We start from the raw sequence: 22,898 nt of genomic DNA on the forward strand, positions 1-22,898 counted from the left end.
AATTATTGAATAAAAATTAAATCCAATGCCAAAATATCTTGGGATAAACTTCTAAATGATATTTGAAATATTATGTTTTATTTGATTAAAAAAATTATTAAATGAAAATTAAATAAATTTGTATTTGAAATATTATGATTTTTATTTGATTAAAAATGTTTCAAAGAGTTATTTTTCAAAATTATTTTAAGTATGGGTATGAAACCACTCCATCTAAAAATTCTCGTGTATGTGTGTGCATAAAATAATATATATAGTAATTTGTCGACCGATTATTCTCCAACTGTTGATCGATTTTCTCCTTTCTGTTGACAGACAGAATACTTGCCTTGTATCTATCGACTGACCAAAATCATCTGTGAACCATTTTCACTCATCTGTCGATCGTTTTTCAAATTTTTACTAATCTGTTGATCGTTTATGTCACAGAACACCAAAAACTAGTTTTTTCACTCACCTAAAGTGCTATTTTCACTTCCAACGACAAGATTCGTGAATGAGCTCTCAATGTACTATAAATACAAATCAAATGGGTGATTCAAAGCAATCGAGATGATTGATTTCAAGCTTTCAAGTGTTCATTCTTTCAAGACCTTAATTATTTTATTTGTTCTTCATTTTTCTCTCTACAGGCCTTTATTATCATTTGTATTATTTTGTTCAAATTTTGTATTTATATTGAGAGAACTTGTAACTAAGAGTGTCTACTCTTAGATCATCTCATATTGTTTTATTCTTGATTTTTCTAGCAAGATTGTTAGAGGACTTGCTTGTTTAAGTAAAAGATTGTATTTTCCTAACTTGTTTTGCTAGAGGGTCCACATTGTTTGTAGGACAATTTTGATACCTAGCTTGTTATTAGAAGGCTTTCTTGGTTTAGCAAGAGGTTGTAAATTCTTAACTTTTTGCTAGAGGGTCTATCAGGAGAGATAGAAGATTTTTAGTGGATTAGTTGAAAAATCCTTAGTGAGAAGCTAAGATAGTGGATTAGATTTAGTTTAAACAGAACCACTATATATCGTTGTGTCTCTTCTTTATTTATACTATTTCTTTCATTTATTGTTCCTAGTATTTTAATAATCCTCACTTGTACTAAAATCTCATTTTTTATCAAAAGAATTTTTAAGTTCAATCAATTTTTTTAAAATAACCCAATCCACTCCCTCTCGAGTATTAGTGATATTTCTATACAAACCTAACACATATAACAGTAGAAACAAAGAATGAAAAGGGTTGAATCCAATCATAAACTGAATAATAATAATAATAATAATAAAGTCTACGTTTATGTAGTTTTGATTGGGCGGGGAAATGGATATGGATGATGATTATGACTAATTGATCAATACGAAAAGTGAGATCGTTTTTCTTCGCAACTGTTTTCGGAAGAAGATACATTATATATCCCTATAACCCAATTGTAAACAAATATAAGAAGAATAATAAAATGTCACCTCCCAAGAGCTTCATGTAAAAACTAGAGTCCAAGATGAATGGGTACGCCTTAGAAATTCCTTTTCTTTTTTGAAGTAATATTTTATTCAAAATAATTTTTAGGAAGCAACAAAGGGAGTTTTTGAAAAATTTACCACTTTTTTAGGGTTTTATAAACGAAAATAGTAAAATTGTCAAAAACTCCTATTAGAACTTGCTGGACTCAAATTTGAAAGTTTGGCCTAACTAACACCATTTCCTACTATGTATACTAAAACTTCAGTGTTTAACATCTGTTATTGGCAAGATATAATAATAAATTTATTTGATACGAAATGTCATCGTTTGACTGTCTGATTTGCAAGGAAAGAAACGGTCAAAAGACGTAGAAGAATTCTCATGCAAACACTATGATAATTAAGTCAGATACGAAAATTATTGAAAACTGTAGAGCAGAATTTACACTAGTATCCAAGACGTACCTTTTTTGGAATGACTACCTACCAATTTGTAAAGGAGTATGAAGTAATTCTAAGTAGTTCAGGATTAGTATTTTTACAGACAACGTCTATCTTAATATTTTCTAATCCTGTTAGGATTAGAATTCTTATAAATGATGTTTATCCCCATATTCTGAAATACTTTTAGAATTATAATTCCTTATAGATAATTGCCTATTCTTTTCGTAAAATCTTCTTGCGAATTTTGAATATTAGAGTTATCTAGTTTACGCATTATGCGAGATCCCCTCGTATTCGGGGAAATGCTTTGGAGGCAGTGTCGCCGTCGGGGGTCGAGGAAACCCCCTACAAAACGTAGCTCCAAGGCTATGCGACAGCCATGCGGCTGCTGATGGCGATTTTTCGCAAGTATACGAATCGCACAAGTAATAGAGTAGTGAATAAAATATCGTTCCCATGAGGATTTGGTGATAATTACCAAAATTATATTAATTCAAATGTTATTTAAATAATTAATTAATGAGGATTAATTAACAAAATAAAATAATAACACATAAAATAAATATAAAGAGTTTTACATTTTTGAGAGCACTAGGATATCTTGGTTTCACCTAAATAATCCAATTTAATTTAAATAGTTGATAATCCAGATTTAATTATTCATGCAAAAGTAATTAACCACACAAGTCAAATCTTTACTTTCATTCCAATTATATTCTTGTGGTGTTTATTATCTAGATCGAGTTATAGATTTTTCCTTTTGGTCTAAAACTATATCAACAAATCAATCAAATATTGGCCAAGTATTTGATAGCATTAAGCACAATAATAAATACTTGCATGAATAAAGAAAATCACTCCATAAAAATCAAATTGTCATATTCAGATGACATCAAAATACCCTAGTTACAAAATTTAGTTCATTTCACAAACGATAAATTCCATAACATAATAAATGAACATAAATATAGACTTTAAAAGAAATGAGAGAAGAAGATAAAACTCTTTATGCGTACATTTCCTTCACAAGGATGTTGTCACCAATCTTCTAGAATACTCCAATTTTTCTCCTTCTCTCATGTACGATGCTCCTCAAATTTCAACTTTCCAGGCTCCAGAGTCTCCCCCTGTCTTCTTTTTCTCCCCTCTTTATTGAAAACTGTTAGGCATAAAATAATAATTCCCATGCTCTGCTCTTCTTTAATTCAAACGGTCATCATATCATGTTATCCACTTAGTCTCTTTTTATTTTTATTTTATTCCCTGACAACTTTGATAAGCCACATGGTTTGCACACCTGCTTCATTTTATTCCCCATAAGTTCCGCCATTCCCCTTTCTTTTCATCCCTCTCATATTTCTCTCATATTTATATAATATATATATGTATGCATTGCAGTGCACATGCCCTAGCCCATCTCAACTTAAATTTAATCTCTTATTATATAATATATATGCACGGCCCATGATTACCTCCAATTCACTTATAATATATTTAAATTTCATGTGCCCATCTCCAACAACTCCACACCTATTAATTTATTTAAAATTAATTACATATATATATAATATAAACACCAAGTAGTATTCCTGCAAAATAACAAGAAATACTAGCAATTAAATATCTATAAAAAAACTCAAAATACTAGACAATTCTAAGTAAAATACATATAAAATATTAAAAATACTATTCAATTATGACCTATAAATGTGTGAATAAATTCCCACATCAAATACCCCCAAACTTGAATTATTGCTTGTCCTCAAGCAAAGAAAATAAATTCTATACTCAAAGCACAAAACATATATTTGAAATCATTTATCACATTCTAATCCTTTGTTATGCCCACATCTAAATCCTCAATCCAAAATGCAACAATAGCAAATAAAGAAAACTGAGCATACTTACATTCCCAAGTTCAAGAATCCATACAAAATTCTAAATTCAATCATGCTTTGTCATGTATCCTGCACAATCGAATATTGCAACAACCATTCTTGCAAACATTCCTCCTCACTACTACAAACAAAGGTAGCAAAGTAGGGTTTTCTTTTTCTATCTTTTTTTTTTTTTTTAATGAGTGCATTTTATGCTCCATCTCATTTTTATTTTCTTTACTTTTATTATTATTTTTTTTATTGACTGAACGAGTGCATTTTATGCTCCATCTCGCTCAACATTTTTCACCCCATTTACTTAAACCCTGTTTAGGCTTAGCTCAGAAGAAATAATTACAAAAAAGCATTACATTTATCTTTCATGCATGGTCACACAATTCATAGAACTTCACAAAAAGCATGTACTTCAACGATCTTGAAACCCAAGTATGCTTAATCGTGCTTTATAAGATATTGCCCATTCCAAATCAAAGACTCAATGTTAAACACAATAAAGAACCTAAGTGCAAATCATGATTCCAAATAACAGATTCTGCTTATTTTATCTTTCGCAAATTTTCTAGTTTAGGGGGGTTGGACAAATATGTACTTGATATAAGTTTCACAAAAAAAAAAAAAAATCACATCAAAACACCCAAGCAAAACAAATAGCATATATCAACAATTAATAAATCCAACCCCCCCCCCCCCCCAAACTTATTTAACATATTGTCCTCAATGTGAAAAAGTGAAAAATGATTACTCCCCTGCCCACATAATTGAACACTACGAATATCCATGCCAATTCAAACTGAATTGTCTTTATTTTCCTTTCTTCTGAACCTACACAACATCACAAGAAAATGTTATTCGCCATATTTATTCAACAAAACTAAAATGAAATAATAATGCGTTGCCTCCTAAGAAGTGCTTTTTTAAAGTCTTTAGCTATATAGACTATCGCTAGCTCAACTAGAATTGGGGTCTTTCATGGAGTAAGTGACTCCTTTGGGTACCACATCGCCCACAAAATACGACTTCAATTCTTGCCCATTTACTTTAAATGAACTTGTGGCTTCTCTATGAACCTCAACTGCTCCATAAGGATACACCTTTGTCACCATAAATGGCCCAAACCACCTAGACCGAAGCTTACCCGGAAATAATTTCAATCATGAATTAAAAAAGAGTACTTGTTGCCCAATCTCAAAATTTCTCTTCAAGATATGCTTATCATGCCAATACTTGGTCTTTTCTTTGTAGAGCTTGGCATTCTCATAAGCATTCAACCTAAACTCTTCGCACTCACTCAACTATAATAATCTCTTCTCTCTAGCAGCCTTCAAATCCATGTTCAGCTCCTGAATAGCCCAGTATACTTTGTGCTCCAACTCAATTGGTAGGTGGCAAGACTTCCCAAAGACCAGTCTATATGGTGACATGTCTAAGGGTGTCTTGAAAGCTGTCCTGTATGCCTAAAGTGTATCATCTAATTTGGTAGCCCAATCCTTCCTTGAACGGTTCACAGTCTTCTCTAGAATATGCTTTAGCTCCCGGTTGGCTAGTTCTACTTGCCCATTCGCTTGCGGATGATAAGCGAGTGCAACCTTGTGTGTTACTCTATACTTGCTTAACAATGTGTCAAAGGACTGGTTGCAGAAGTGAGAACCTTCATCACTAACAATAGCTCTAGGAACTCCAAATCTATAAAAGATGTTCTTTTTCATAAATTTCATCACCACCCGAGAGTCATTTGTTTGGGTTGGAATAGCTCAACCCACTTGGAGACATAGTCCACAGCGACTAGAATGTACTGATTGTTAAAGGATAACAGAAATGGGCCCATGAAGTCTATTCCCCACACATCAAATAGCTTCACCTCCATTATACTAGTCAAAGGCATCTCATTCCTTTTTATGATGTTACCTATTTGCTGACATCTGTCACAACTGATCACATAATGCCTAACATCTTAGTACATGGTTGGCCAATAGAACCCGGACTGCCATATCTTTGCCACCGTCTTAGGGGTACTAAAATGTCCATTGCACTCTAGGGAATGGCAATGATCAAGGATATCTTGAATCTCCTCATATGGTACACATCTTCTAATCATGCCATCAGCACAATGCTTGTATAACAGTGGCTCTTCCCAAAAATACTACTTCGCATCCCACAAGAACTTTTTCTTTTAATGGTAACTCATGCCAAGAGGAATAATGCCACTCACCAGGTAATTTACTAAATCAGCATACCATTGAACCATCGATAGTACTAGTAACTGCTCATTGGGGAAGTAATCATTAATTGGCACCTCATGGCTTGGGACTGCATCTCCAATCTAAACAAGTGATCTGCCACCACATTTTCCATGCCTTTCTTATCCCGGATGTCAATGTTAAATTCTTGCAATAACAAAACCCACTGAATCAGACGTGGTTTGGCATCTTTCTTAATCAACAGGTACTTGATTGCTGAATGGTCCATATACACAATCACCTTGGAACCTGCAAGATAAGACCGAAATTTATCAAAAGCAAACACAACACCAAGCAATTCTTTTTCAGTAGTTGCATAATTCAACTGAGCATCATTTAAAACTCTACTAGCATAATAAATAACACGTAACTTCCTATTTCTTTGTTGACCAAGAACAACTCCCAAAGTAAAATTGCTTGCATCACACATTAATTTGAATGGCAAGCTCCAATCTGGCGGTGCCATGATAGGTGCTGACACTAACTCATTTTTCAACCTGTTGAAAGCATTTAAACAATCAGTATCAAAAACAAAGACAACATCCTTATTCAACAGGTTACACAAAGGTTTAGCAATTTTAGAAAAATATTTAATAAAACGTCAGTAAAATCCTGCATGCCCAAGGAAACTCCTAACTCCCTTCATGTTAGTAAGTGGTGGCATTTTTTCAATAATATCAATGTTTGCCTTATCCACCTCAATTCCCCTTACAAAAATTTTATGACCTAAAACAATGCCTTCCTGCACCATGAAACGACACTTTTCCCAGTTCAAAACTAGATTTGTTTCTTCACAATGCTACAAAACTTGAGACAAGTTAGGTAAACAACCATCAAAAGAAGAGCCAAAAATAGAAAAATCATCCATGAAAATTTCCATAATCTGCTCAACAAAATTAGAAAAAATGGCCATCATACAACGTTGGAATGTAGTAGGTGCATTGCATAATCCAAAAGTGCATTGCATAATCCAAAAGGCATCCTATGAAACGCAAAAGTGCCATATGGAAAAGTAAAAGTGGTTTTCTCTTAGTCTTTGGGGGCTATTGGAATCTGGTTATACCCTGAATAACCATCAAGAAAACAGTAATAATCATACCCAACAAGTCTCTCAAGCATTTGATCAAGAGAAGATAAAGGGAAATGATCTTTACGGGTTGCACTATTCAATTTTCTATAATCTATGCAAACTTTCCAACCAGTTATTGTCCTTGTGGGAATTAATTCATTATTCTCGTTATGCACAACAGTCATCCCACCCTTTTTAGGTATCACCTGCACTAGACTAACCCATGCACTATCAGATATAGGATAAACAATTCTTGCATCTAACCATTTCAAAATTTCAACCCTTAGAACTTCTTTCATGTTAGGATTTAACCGTCTCTGATTTTCAATGACAGGTTTATGGTTATCCTCCATTAGTATTTTATGCACACACACTGAAGGGCTAATCCCCCTAAGGTCAGCAATTGTCCATCGTATGGCCTTCTTTCTCAATCTCAAGACACACAACAGTTTGTCATGTTGACTATCAGATAAAGAAGCATTTACAATCACAGGTAAAGTATTATTTTCTCCTAAAAACACATACTTGAGATGCAATGGTAATGGTTTCAACTCAAGAACTGGTGCTTGCACATTAGAAGGGAAAGGAAGTGGCTTACCTTTTCCTAACTCTTCAAAATACCTACCTTTGTGCTTAAACTTAGCACATGGACTCTCCAAAGCAGTCTCTACTTGTGCAATCTCCACATTGTCATCTCTCGTTGTTCCTGCACACACTAAATAATTCTCAAGAGGTTCCTTAGGCATTTATGTCTTAAAAACCTCTATAGTTAACTTGTCAACAAAATCTATTCTTAACACATGATCAGTGAAAGAAGGATATTTACTTGCTTTAAACAGATCAAACTCTACCTCTTCTTCACCTATTTTCAATGTTAACCTACCATTTTTCACATCAATAACAGCTCATGCTGTGGCTAAGAAATGACATCCAAGAATGATAGGAACTTCCATGTCTTCATCCATATCCAGAATAATGAAATCAACTGGAATTATGATTTTTTTTACCTTCACAAGGACATTTTCTAGAATTCCCGATGGGTACTTCACCGACCAATCAGCTAACTATAAGGAAATGGTAGTTGGTTGGATCTCCTTAAGTCCAAGTTTCCTACACACAGATAAAGACATTAATGAAACACTCGCACCTAAATCACATAAAGCTTTAGAAAAATCAATATCACCAATAGTACAAGATTAGAAAAACTCCCTGGATCTCTCAACTTTGGTGGTAGTTTCTTCTTAATCACAGCACTACATTCTTCAGTCAAGGCAATGGTCTTGTAATCCTCCAGCTTCCTTTTGTTTGACATAATTTCTTTCAAAAATTTTGCATAAGCAGGAATCTGTGCTAAAGCATCTGCAAATGGAACGTTAATGCGCAACTGCTTAATAACCTCAAGAATTTTTTCAAACTGTTTGTCAACCTTATTCTGTTTAAGCCTTTGAGGAAAATGGATAGGAGGAACATAAGGTTTAACAGGTGGTGTTAGGGATGGTGTCTCGTTCTGCTCATTCTCATCACTAATCTCAACATTATTCTTTTTATCAACATCCCCTGGAACATGTTTGTTACTTATCTCACCAAGTTGCTTACCACTTCTCAATGTCACTGCCATGACTTCATCTCTTGGATTCACCTCAGTTTTGCTAGGCAATTTACCTTGATCTCTCGGATTTATGGCATTTGATATCTACCTCAATTGAACCTCCAGATTTCTATTGAAATCGGCCATCTGGTCTACTTTTGCCTCCAGCTTTTCCAACCTCTCCACAGTGGCATTCGCTAACTTTTCAATTGCCAACTCTCAAGACGGCTTGCTTCCTGGTTACTGTTGCATCACTCATTGAGGTCTCGGTTGAAAACCAAGAGGATTGTTAGGCCTAAAATTACTACTGTCACCCTGATCCCTCCAGGAAAAATTGGGGTGATTTCTCCAACCTGCATTGCAGCTGTTAGAAAATGGGTTATTTTGCTAATTTTGCCTGTTAGAATTTGAAATATACTAAGCTTGCTCAACCTGCATACAATCAAAACCCAAGCGAGCATTCTCAGACCAATCACAATTACTGGCATAATTGAAATTAGAATAAATAGCATTGACATTCCCCAACTTATCAAACATTTTTACAAGATTGTCCACCTTGGCATTTAACATATTAATGCCATCAACTTCATACATACCTGAGGCTTTCTTAGGCATACCTCTCTCAGTAAACCATTGATAATTGTTGGAAGCCATTTCTTCAAGCAGTTCGTAAGCATCTTTTGTAGACTTACCCATTAGTGCACCCCCTGCGGCAGCATCTAAAGTGATTCTAACTGAATAAGATAAACCATTATAGAATGTCTGCACAATCAACCAATCAGGCAGACCATGGTGTGGACACTGTCTTTGCAATTTCTTAAACCTATACCATGCCTCATACAAAGATTCGCCATTAAATTGAACAAAACTAGTAATATTAGTCATGAGTTTAGCAGTCTTACCTGGTGAAAAATACTTACTCAAGAATGCTTGTGATACGACTGCCCATGTGGTAAATGAATTTGGAACTTTCAAATTCAACCACACCTTGGCTTCTCTTAATGAAAAAGGAAACAGTCTCAGTCTGATTGCATCCCCACTGATGCCGTTCATTTTGATGGTGTCGCATATCTCTAAAAAGTTTGCTAAATGTGCACTAGGATCTTCAGTTGGATTTCTACCAAACTGCCCCTACTGAACCATCTGAATGAGTCCTAGTTTGATTTCAAAGTTATTGGCATTGACTGCTAGTCTCAGTATGCTGGCTTGAGCTCCAACTGGGTCTGGCATGGCATAATCACGTAGCAATCTCTGATTTTGCTCATGGTTCTGGTTTTGGTTGTGATTTTCTACCATGACTATTACTTGTCGTGCTAATCTCGTTGCTTTCCTTATTGCTCGGCATGTTCTATCTATCTCTGGATCAAATAGTAGAATTTCTCCACAATTTCTTGGCATACACTACTCAGCCTGCAAGATAGGCAAAACAAGACTATGTAAGATAGACAAAATAATGGTAAAAAATTAAATAAATAATAAAAAACAAAAATAAAAATAAAATAATAAAAATAAATCACAGAATACAAAGACACTCACAAAAACTATGTAAAGAGTCTAAATTAATAAAGAAAAAATTTTTAATTTAAATTTAATAAACAATGTCCAAGAAATTAAGTATTCAATACAAAACAAACTTCACATAAATGATGCCCTTAATACTACAATAGCAATTTACCAAAAGTGGCGGGTTATTGAGATTGCACTTTTTTATTATTATTATTTTTTTAATTATTTTATTATTTTATTGTTTTTAAAATAATTCATACTTTATTTTAATAAATAAACATCTCAATACAAAAATTACTTAAACTAAAAAGTATAAAACAAAATTAAATATTACACTAACAGAAGACCAAAAATTACAACTAAAGTAAATTAAATAGCTTAACAAAATAAAAAATAATTTTTTTTATATATATATATATTTATTATTATTATATTTTATTATCAAATATACAATCAAATTAATGGAGCAAGCTCACAGAACCAAGGCAAATTATACTTAAATTAAAAATATTTTATTATATTTTATTAGGAACCAAAGCAGCTAAAGAGACGAGTGAGAAACAAAGCAAACTAGGTTGTTGGGAAGTAGAAGGCTTTAAAAATTGAAATTGGGAGGGGCCGTGTTGCCAACGGAATGGAAAGTAAACAATTTTTTTTTTTTTAGCTAAAAAAAAATTAATCACTTTAATAGATTTTTTATTTTATTATTATTATTTAACAATTAGATATCTAATTAGAGAATTGAAATAAAAAAAAAAAAAAAGCTCACGGATGAAAGTAGTTGAAGCAGTTAGTGGGAGACAAGATGAGGTGGAGGAATGTTGGCACGTGAAATGTGGAAGGCTTTTAAGAGAATTTTTTTTTATTGTTTATTATATATATACATATATTTTGTTTACAATCAAATATATAAAAATAAAGTTGAGTATAGTGGGTTGCCAGCAACTCAGTTGACGTTATTATTATTTTTTTATTTTTTTATTTATATATATTTTTTTAATCAAATATATAACAATTAAAATTGAAGATAAAATACACGAATGCAGAAATTAAAAAACTAAAATAAAACAAATAAAACACAAATAAAATTATAAATAACGTCAAAAACTTTAACAAAAAACAAGTTATTATTATTTAACAGATTATCTTTATATTATATATATAAAAGTATGATAGTTTGGCAAATATTTTTTTTCCCCAAAACTTGTATTAATTATTAAAAGTATTAATTACTGTAAAATTAATAATGAATTTTTCAATACATGAGTTTTTCAATGCTAATTATGGGTTTTTTATGCATTATTTTGTGTATATTAAATATTTAGTTAATATACACATAATAAAGTAAGATAGTCTGTAAAAGATTTTTTCTCCCCAAAATTTGCATTAATAATAATTAAATTATCTTTATCTTTATATTATTATTATTGTTATTATTATTATTATAAAAGTAAGATAGTTTGCAAAAAAAAAAATTCCCCTAAAACTTGAATTAATAATAATTAAATTATGATTACTAAAAGTAGTAGTAATTAATAATTACTATAAAATTAATAATAAAATTTTCAATACATGAGTTTTTCAATACTAATTATGGTTTTTCATTGCATTATTATGTGTATATTAAATATTTAGTTAGTAAATAGTTTGTTGTGCACACAATTAAATAGATAAATATACATATGCACGTAGTTAATTTTTAATATGCAAAAGTGAATACACACTAAGAAATTACACAAGATGTAGCCAAAATATCACTTTTATATTGATTTTTCATAGTCTTTTTGGTTTACTTGCTGAAAAATTATTAAAAGTCATTTATAATGTATATATTATTTATCCACCCGTTTAAATATTTAGTTAGTTAATTTCTTCTAAGTATGAATTTTTCAATGCATTATTATGTGTATATAAATATTTAGTTATTAAATAGTTTACCAAGCATTTTTTTCCTCCAGTAGTCTACCAAAGTATTTTTTTCCTCTAAAAGTTGTATTAAATTAAAGATAGTAATAATTAATAATTAAAGTAAAAAAGTAAGTATGGGTTTCTAATACTATTTATAATATTTATTTATAACTTAATTTTAAACTCAATTAGTCTTCTCATCAATTAATTAAAAATATTTATAATATTATTTTTGATTAATTCCTCAATTAATCCCTCAATCAATCAAAAATAAATATTATTTTTAAAGAATATGAATAGACAACTTAAACTATTAATTAAGTCATAGAAAATTGTTCATTTGTATAAAATAAAAATAATTTGCATTTAGTACTTATTATTCCAAAGCAATTGGAGATCTCCTATAAAGTATTTTGGAATTTTTTATTATCAATTAAATAAATATTATTAATAGAAAATTTTAATAGACAATTTAAATTATTAATTATGTCATATATATAGATATATAATTTCTCAATGAATTAAAAATAAATATTTTTTTCATAGATATTATTAATAAAAAATATTTATAATATTATTTTTGATTAATTCCTCAATTATTAAAAAATAAATATTAATGTATGAGTTTTTCAATGTTAATTAAAATTTAACATATTACATTTGCAAGACTATGAAAGAAAATTAATACATAGTGAAAGAAAAATAAGTCAAAATTCATATTTTCAAAATTTTGTTATCACTACAAAAATTAAATTTCAATATCAGAAATTAAAATTTTCAAATAATTAGTATTGAAAAATCCAGATTTTCTCAAATTTAGGAGCTTTAATTTATATTTATATTTATAAATAAATATGTAATATAATAAATAATTTTATTTTAATAATTAATCAATCACTATCTTTAAGTTAAATGCAAGACTAATGTATAGTTTTTCAATACTAATTAAGATTAAAAATATTATATTATCAAGACTAATATATAAATTTTTTAATATTAATTAATTTCTAAATTTATTGTAATTATAGTTTCCGTGCGCATGCACGGATGAACACTAGTTGTTAAATAAAGTGGGTGACATCAGTTATTATTTAACAGAAAGTGGGTGACAGAAAGCAAGTGAGTGGAAATTGGGAGTTCTTGCACGAGGATTGAGGCAGCAACAATTGAATGAGTAGGTTACAGAAGGCTACTCTTCTCAATCACTAGGTGGCCAACCCACTATTTTTTTATATATTTTTTTATTCAAATATATAACAATAAAATCAAATGGAGAGTGAACACGCAAGCGCAGAATAGACAATTAATAAGAAATATTAAAAATACAATTTATATACTAACGCGTACACAAAAAATAAATTACATAAAATTAAAAAAAATTAATACAAAATAAAACAAATTTAAATTAACAAACAAGTTATTTGATATTGATATTAACAACTGCTGAGTTTCCTGCAATGGCGCCAAAAATTTGATGGCAATTTTTCGCAAATATACGGATCGCACAAATAATAGAGTAGTGAATAGGATATCGTTCCCACGAGAATTGGGTGTGTAACGATCCGTCAGGGGGTCTAGGCATTTTTTAGTATTTTATTATGGGCTCAAAATTTTTGCTTTAATTAATTGATGATTAATTTTTTTTTTTATTTATGGAATAAAGTGTAAGTGGAAATAAGAATTTAGTAGCCCATCTAAATGGGATTCAAAAATGTGAGAAAAGTCCAAATGAATTGAACCGTTGAGATGTGTTTAGAATTTTAATTATATTATGAATGGGTCTAGGTGTTTTATTACTTAATGGCATTTTAAATATGATCTAAGTATTTCAATATTTAATGATTAATTGCTCTGATGGCATAAAAATAATTTTGGATTGTATAATTTTATATTATGGTGCATGTGATCGTGAAAATAAGTATATGAGTCTAATTTTTAAGAAATTGGAAAATAATGCAATGGGGCTCATCTGATTAGTTAATGGGTTTGTGGGTTTATCAGGTGGGCTCAATAAATTATTGGGTTGGGCCCGTGTAAAGGACTTAAATTTTATTATGCGAATAACAAAAAGGAAAAGTTAAAATAAAAATAGGTGTAAGTTGTCAATAGTGCTCTTGGTCTTTCTTTTGACCACTGTAAAAGTGAGAGGTAATCAAGTAATTCGGCGGGGATGCAGCATGCAGGTCTACAACCCTCTCCTTTTTTCCTCTCTTGCACCCAAAGCTTTCCTCTTCCATGTAACCTGCCAACGTCCATCTTTTTCACCTGCCATCCCCCATTCTTCATCTGCATCTTCTTATTCAATATTTTTTTCATAGTCCTTCATCTTCTTCTCCCACTGTCTGTTTGCCTCTGGAGCTTCAACGAAGGATTCTTCATTAAGCAAGTTCCCTTTCTCACACACTCTTTTACCTTCATTTCATTCTTCCATTCGGGAGTTCTTTGATCATAAGAGTTATGCACTTGGATGTTGAAGTATTCTTCTTCTTCCTTTTCTGTAAATTTACTGTTCACACACACACACACACACACATATATATATACATATATACACCCAATTACATATTCCCTTTTAATCTAGCATTGGTTTATCCCAAATTTTTAATATTTTCAAATGGGATTGTTTTCCCCAATCTTCTTTCAAAATGGTGTAGCCATATGTATTGCTCTTGTTATATATATGTATAAATCATTGCCTTTGTAACTGAGTTGCAAAATTGTTTTACAGTCATCCGAATAGGCAATGACTTATCCGAATGAGTCTTGGGAAGCCATGTGAGTAACATACGGATGTGTATGTGTCTCATCCGGATATATATCAACCTATCTGAATGCTACCCTCCAAAGATAGTCATATCCGGATAGATCACCATAGTAGCAATATCAAGCCCATTTTCGACCTCTATACAGCTTGAATCTTTGAAAACTTAAAACACAAAAGATGTAGATCTTTCTCTTGGATTTCCATATAATCTTGAATCATCTCAATCAGAGTTCGGATGAGAGAGATATGCCAGGAATACCAAACGCTGTTGAACTGTATATTCACATTCAAATGTAACGAAATAAAAGCAAACTTCAAGCCAAATTTAGACCTCCATTAAACCCGAATCTTTGAAAACTCAAAACATAAAAGTTGTATATCTTTTTATTGGATTTCCATATAATCTTGAATCATCTCAATCGGAGTTCGGATGAGAAAGTTATACCCAAAATACGAAACCTTATCGAAGCTGAATTTCTGAAACATAGTGCATCCGAATGACTTAGCCCATATCCGGATATCCATCCGGATGCGCTACTGTAGCATCTAGATATCACTCACATTCTTGACTTTGAATATCCGGATGTCTCACCCCATATCCGGATATCACTCTCAATCACTCCCAGAGACATCCGAATATGCCTCCAGCCATCCGAATATCACTCAATGCTTCTCCAACATATCCGAATAAACCATAAACCATCCAAATGCACTTTCTCATATTCGAATATATATGCTAAAATCTGAATACCGTATTTAATTTTCCCAAAATACATATCAATGTCAATTTAGCATAATTATTAAATGAATCATCGCGGATCATATGATGGGAAAAAATAGCATATTAAATCTATATTACTCCTCAAATGGTGAATCAAGATTTTATCTTAAATAGCATCTCCCAAAAATTATTTATGTGTTATAATTTACATCTTGATCGCGGTAAATGTTATGAAGTAAGATATGTTGAATTATTTGATGATGGTAAAATACTCGGTATGAGTAAATAATGTTGAAATTATGAATATTGAGAAAACAAGAATTTAAATACATGTGGTTGGCAAATGCATACATGTACATGTTACATATATATATATTTTGCGCGCCTATTATTTTGCTTGGAGAGAGAAAGGGTGTAATGACCCAAATTTATTTATTACTATTAATAATAATAATAATAATAATAATAATAATAATAATAATAATAATAATAATAATAATAATAGTTGAAAGGTGTTCCCAGTAGTTTTCGTTGCCCACCTCCATTTGCTCCAATTAATTCCTAAGCCATTTTATATATGCAACCGATTGAGGCGGTGGGTTGTAGTGGATTTTAAGCAAGGTTGGCCACGTGTTCGGCTGAGGATTTGAGTGAAAGGAGGGTGACGTTTGAGTGCTCGGCCAAGTGTGTGGAAGAAGATGTGTAACGTCTCGCTTTCTTGGACGCGTTATAACTTGGGACAATTCCGGGACAATAATTTTTTTTTCTTTCAAACACTAAAGCTAAACCACATCATACCTCGAATCTGTCCCAGAACTTCCAATTTCTCGAAAGAGAATTATTATACACATCAAATGCGGAAGCAAAGATCGAAACCTCATATCATAACATTAATCATAAATTAACCATAAGGAAATATATCAACATTTCTCAAAACGTTCAGAATTCAAAGTAGTAGAACTTAAATACATGGACTACATTACGTACATTTCATTCTTCATACACTCTGCTAAGTGCCATTTCATGCCTCATTTATCCTCGTATTTGTTACACTCTCCATCTGGAACGTTTGAATATTCTAGGGGCAAAACCTAAGTTAAATGATAAATCATCTAAGTAAGGGTTCAGAAAACATATTTCACTTACAAACCAAGCATTTTTCATAAAACTAACTTTAATTGGGAAGTACCACTTACCTCGAAATTCGCGTCTTGCCTCGAAATACGTGCATCGCCTCGATTTGCATGCCGACCTCAAAATTCGCACAAGTCACTTCAACTTAAGCCTCAAAGCATTCTAATCATCACATTTATTTAAATAACATTAAAACATATTTTTTCATAATTTTTGGTATTTTCTTAATTTTCTCTTTATTTCTTCCTATTTTTCCTCAATAAATCCAACTAAATATTTCTCAAATATTTCACTACAACAATTCATAAAATATTATTCTTGAATTTTTGAAATTTTCTAACGAATTTTACTTACCTTGATTTAGCCCCTCAGGCTTCCTCGGTATGCGTGCCATATTCCCGAAACGCGTGCCTGCACCGCTTTCTCTCCCAAAATCTCCAGAATATTAATAAATCTCTATTTCCCATTTTTTGAAATTTTTCTGAGATTTTTGATATCTTTCCCTTATTTTTATTTTTTTTTCTTTTCTTTTCTTCTCCCCCACCTTCTTCTTCCTCCTCCACCTGCGCACGAACAGGGCACCAGCCTGCCACCGCCTGCCTGCCTTCCTTCCTGCCTGCAGCCGCCCTTGCCGCCTTCCACCGGCCTCCCCGACCCCGCGCCACCGCTGGAGCTGCTCGCGGCCGCCGTTGACCGCAGCTGGTATGACCCTGCTGCAACTGGAGCTCACGGTCATGGCTGCCATGGCTTTGGCTTGCTGCTTCCAACCGCTTCTCAGGCCTCCGATCGCCGCCACCGACCTCGTCAGCCACCCTCGGTCGTCACCAGCCACCTGCATTGCCTCCTTAACGTTGCTGCTACTTGCTGTGCGTCGGCCATGACCGCTTGGAGCTTGCGGCTATGGCCGATTACCTCCAGCCACCCTCACGACCCAGCTCTCTCTTTCTCTCTCTCTCTCTAGATCTCACGAGCCCTATCTGTCTCTCTCTCGACTGCAGCTCTCTCTCGCTTTCTCCCATCCAATCTCTCTCCCTTGTTACTTCTCAAGCGGCCAACTCTTGCCTATTTATAGAAAACCTGCCCCTCTCATCTCTGTCTTACCCATACCTGATGGCATGAAGATCACTCCATGACAGCCATCATTTGGCAGAGGCGTGGCCACCATTTGCACGCACACTCACGTAATCTGTATATATATATATATAATTTAGATATTACACTATTAAATTAAGAAAAATTACACACTAAATCCCAAATTTCATCCCTATTGCACTTCTGCAATTCTCTAATTGCAATTACATCCTCAAATGCTGAATTAAATTGCATTACAATACCGACAACACAAAATTAATAATCCAAGATTACTCGATATTGGCGATTCCGTCCCAATGTCCTCACCAAGCTGTTGTTTCATCCCCAAACCACTAAAGGGTTACTCATTACGCAAAACCGGAGCCCCCCTAGGGTTTAGTTGATTTTTTGGGAGCCTCCTACAATGTTTCGATTTTTTAACCTAAATGGCAGCTGTATTTTAGTTGTACCGAAAACTGTTCCCGATCTGATTTCTTTCGATACCATAAATCTTATCTCGATACACTCGTAGAGACCATATAATTTTCCTTAGATAATTTCACTCCAAGGCACTCTCTGCAGTCAATTTGGTACTTATAACTATTATCAAACCGATTTTCTGGTATTCTAAACTTATCGAAATTACGTGGCAACCTCATACGAACATGGGGTATTACATTCTCCCCTCCTTACAAAAATTTCATTCTCGAAATTTGCCATATGTTCTCAATCTCAAAATTAGAACTCTTGAGCTAACCACACTTATCAATCCCTAGACAATCCACTTGTCAACCACACATTCCTTTTGGATTTCTCTTTCAAAGCCACTAACCACATAACTCGATCCTTGGCCACGAGTCTCCAATCGAGCTCCTATCTAAGTCGGTACTTACATCATCATAGTGAGCCTGCAACTCTCATATCCACATCATCAATTTTTAATTTGTTTTCACTAAGTTATCCAATCAATATCCTTAATCACGACACTTCTCCAATTCTGATTTCCTAAAATGTCATTTATCTTGAACTAATCAATCATGCTTTGATAATCTTAACACAAGAGTCCCTGGTCTCGATACATTAAATGAATCCTTGAAGAAATATTCTTATGTCATCAAACTATTTCACGTATCCTTGGATCCTCAAACATTACATATCTTGTCATCACTAGGTTGTTTCATAGGCTTCCAGACTGCCACAATAAGTCAGTGGTCCTATCACCTTGGTTATCACATATCCTCGAATGATTGATTTTTTTGTTTTTTTTGTTTTTTGTCCTCGAAACTAGCTATGCCTCACCTTAGGTCATCTCGAATTTAGTCATTGCTTAATCTTTACTTGTGCTAATCTATCCGAGATTTCTGTTGTTTCCTCATTCTTGTAGGTATTCATCACCCGGTATAATTTCAAGTTTCTGTCAATTGACCAAAATCATCTTCTAATCATGTCATGTAACTATTTTCTCAAAGAATCTTTATTAATAGATTCTATTTGTCTGCAAAACTTCCTTCTGTAACTTAACCTTTAATATTGACCGAAATCTAACGTTGTCTTCTGAGTCTCTCAATACTAATATCCTTGCATCGCTTGCTCCTTTGTTACTTGGTCGCCAAACTAATATCCATTCATCCATAACTCCTCATACTTTTCGAAGTGATCCTCAAATAACATTTTATATCATCAGACTATTCATTTGATCCTCAAATTTGCTTGAATTAATCTCTAGTAATAATGTTTCATGTCAACTAGCTTTAATCATGCTTGATCCTTAAGGCACCATCTTATGCCAATCATACTTTATTATACGAAAATCATTTAATTTCTTTCCTCGCATTTGACCATCGGCTCTTTTGACTTCCAATCAATCGTAGCACAGGTTCACTTACCAACTTGCAATCTCTAGACTTGCTCATTGACTCTATTGTCTACTTATCTTGGTAATAGTGTTATTAACTTTATTCATACTATTTTAGCCTCTTAGTCCACACAATTTGTGACATCATTATCATCCAATCAAAATCTCAGGACCATTTACCCTCAAGTATCACAATAAGAGCGGCCCACGTAACCTTAATATTACGAGGGTCTACTTCACTCCTCAATCACGCATCAATCCTAGAAAATATCATAACCTCTTGCAGCTGTTTTATAATTCATCAAATTCAAGTCAAATATATCTACTCTTAATTATCACATCTTTTCAAAGCCTGATAATTTACGTCCTCAATCAACCAACCTATAGCTAAGCATCTAATAACCTCAAGCTATTATTGACAATCATCATTAAGAAATAATCGATAAATCTTTCGAGAATATATCCTAGTATTTTCCATTTTTCTTACAGCTTTTCATTGACTGCAAGTGCCTGTATCATATCTTAGCAGGCTCTTTATTTCCATAACTTACTGACATCACTTTAATGATTACTCAGTTATACATCTCCCAATTTGCCTACCAGGCTACCTAGACTAATCGTTTATCCATACGAGAGTTTCATTCTCGAAAATTGAAATCTCGGATTTCTAATTGATCTGCAGCTTTTCCTAATGTGACTCGTTATCCTGGAACATCTGCCATCACTTGATTCTCTCTATCACATCTAACATTCGCACAATCTTCAAGACGACAATCCATAACTATACTGCCAGCTAGAGCAGGTAAGTATTTTCATCACCTACGGCACTCAAATCCTTGCTAAATTTCTTCCTGAAAACTCTATAATTTCATCATGAATCCTTAGATCCTCAATCAATTCTTTCAAGAAATTCCTTAAGAATTTCAAACCAATTTATCTCTAAAAATCTCGAATTAAATCACGATATCTGGTTCCAATCATCTAACGTGAACTCTATTTCCTTGCAACTATTACTCTCAATCCACCATTCATCATGGTGCTTTCGAGTTCTCCTCGTTGGGTTGACCACTGACAACTTCACTTAATTCCATAGGTCTATTTGGCATACTAAACCATAGTCCCAACCTCCGTTGACTAGGTCTCCTTATCATTCCTTTAGGGTTGATACGACCTATTAAGCAACTCTTTCATTTTCGATACCCGAACTCTACTCTGAATCGAGGCTACCATCTCATGATCCCATTGCCCTATTAAATACCGAGGTGTTCTATTTCTCGAGCCTCGCATTGTTCGTCATGATGATCGTGAACCCTGATACAATTCTTAAAATAGGACGTTTAGTCCTTATTCAATCCATTTCATTTCGGGTCGATTCTCTGACCTCGATCAATCATAGCTAGTGGTACACCTCGTTCCTACACCATTGAGACTTAGATCCATACAAGGTACCGATCCTACTGCGCTGTCACAGATCTTTAGCATCTGATCATCTCCCAAACAGTCTGTTATGATACTTCCATTGACAGACTTCCCGTACCTTATCGCAAGCCATCCATCAACCATCTGCACGTGGTTCCCTAGATCCAAATCTGTCACTGCAAACACCGAACCAGTACTGTCATCACGCTGCTATGGTTCTTTATCCCATCTCTGCGAGTCACATCAATTGTACACCGTCACATCATCAATTGACACAACTCTTACACCATCATTTGACCATCTTCGGCCTCTTGCTTGACCCAATCCGTTGGATCCCTGATCTTTACATCTCATTTCCGAGACACTAAATGATCCTCGAAAAATATTTATCATTTGATCATAACTCTTTAACTAGGCCATGTTACATCACACTAATTATCCATGATTCGATCATCCTTGATAACCACAATTATCCTATCATTTCTCGCAATGATTTCGACTAATGAACCCAAATCAACAGTCTTTAAATTTCTCAAATCCATAATTAGGGTTACCGATTCAACCTTGTACCCGAATCATATCATCAGATCCTAACTTCAATAGCCTAGATCATTCTGCTCACACTAGTTTCCATTAGGCTTCCATTATTCACTGAGAATAGTAATCAGATACTAGAATAGTGTATGTTCGTGAATAGTACACCAGGTAAGTTCCCAGGAAAGAGAGGTAGGTCACAAATGGACACACTTAAATACCAAGTCTTTCCTTAGCCAGAACATTCCTAGACATGCACTTCCACTACACAACACTTGAATCCAATAACCTCTAAGCCTTCAATCGACAATCCCCTAAATCTCCAAATAGGGATTTCGTCTTACGAACCCTTAGTCTCTTTCCTCTAAGCCTCCACTTGGGGTTCCTACTAACTGGTTCTATCAATATCGGATCCTCTTAAGTCTCCAAATTGATATTCCCTAATTTCCAAATAGGATTTAACTTTGATATCTACTACATCAGATTCACTTAAGGCTTCTAATCAACTTAAGCTCTGATACCAACTGTAATGCCCCGCTTTCCCGAACACGTTATAACTTGGGACAAATCTGGGACAATAATTTTTTTTTTTCTTTCAAACACTAAAGCTAAACCACATCATACCTCGAATCTGTCCCAGAACTTCCAATCATTTTTCTCGAAAGAGAATTATTATACACATCAAATGCGGAAGCAAAGATCGAAACCTCATATCTTAACATTAATCATAAATTAACCATAAGGATATAAATCAACATTCCTCAAAACGTTCAGAATTCAAAGTAGCAGAACTTAAATACATGGGCTACATTACGTACATTTCATTCTTCATGCACTCTGTTAAGTGCCATTTCATGTCTCATTTATCCTCGTATCTGTTAGACTCTCCATCTAGAACGTTTGAATATTCTAGGGGAAAAACCCAAGTTAGATGATGAATCATCTAAGTAAGGGTACAGAAAACATATTTCGTGCATGAATGCAATGTCTTTTCTTGTAGGTGTTAACTGCACCCCTCATGCTATCTATCATTTTTGCGGTCACCTCTTTCGAAGTCGGGCTGTATGGGTGCACCCTTGGTAAAGCAGCGGTGCCAATTCATACTCCCTACGGCCTCAATGCGAGTAATCAATGATATCAATGTGTATTTATGCATTTCATAGTCATGTCATGTATGCAGTCTACGTGATGATATCAACGAGTATGTCAATATGATGAAAACATTTTTGATGAACATAATTCACTTACAAACCAAGCATTTTCCATAAAACTAACTTTAATTGGGAAGTATCACTTATC

The 22,898-nt window shown here is 33.4% G+C and overlaps 1 non-coding gene across 1 annotated transcript; it reads left to right on the forward strand.

Annotated features, from left to right (window-relative positions):
• Positions 1–9,471: 9,471 nt before the first annotated feature.
• On the forward strand, positions 9,472–9,578 carry LOC127796102 (small nucleolar RNA R71). The gene has a single exon (XR_008021933.1). It is a non-coding gene; the product is annotated as a small nucleolar RNA R71 (small nucleolar RNA).
• The last annotated feature ends 13,320 nt before the right edge of the window (positions 9,579–22,898 follow it).

Source organism: Diospyros lotus, chromosome 2 (assembly GCF_014633365.1).
Source record: "Diospyros lotus cultivar Yz01 chromosome 2, ASM1463336v1, whole genome shotgun sequence".
NCBI classification, from domain to species: Eukaryota; Viridiplantae; Streptophyta; class Magnoliopsida; order Ericales; family Ebenaceae; genus Diospyros; species Diospyros lotus.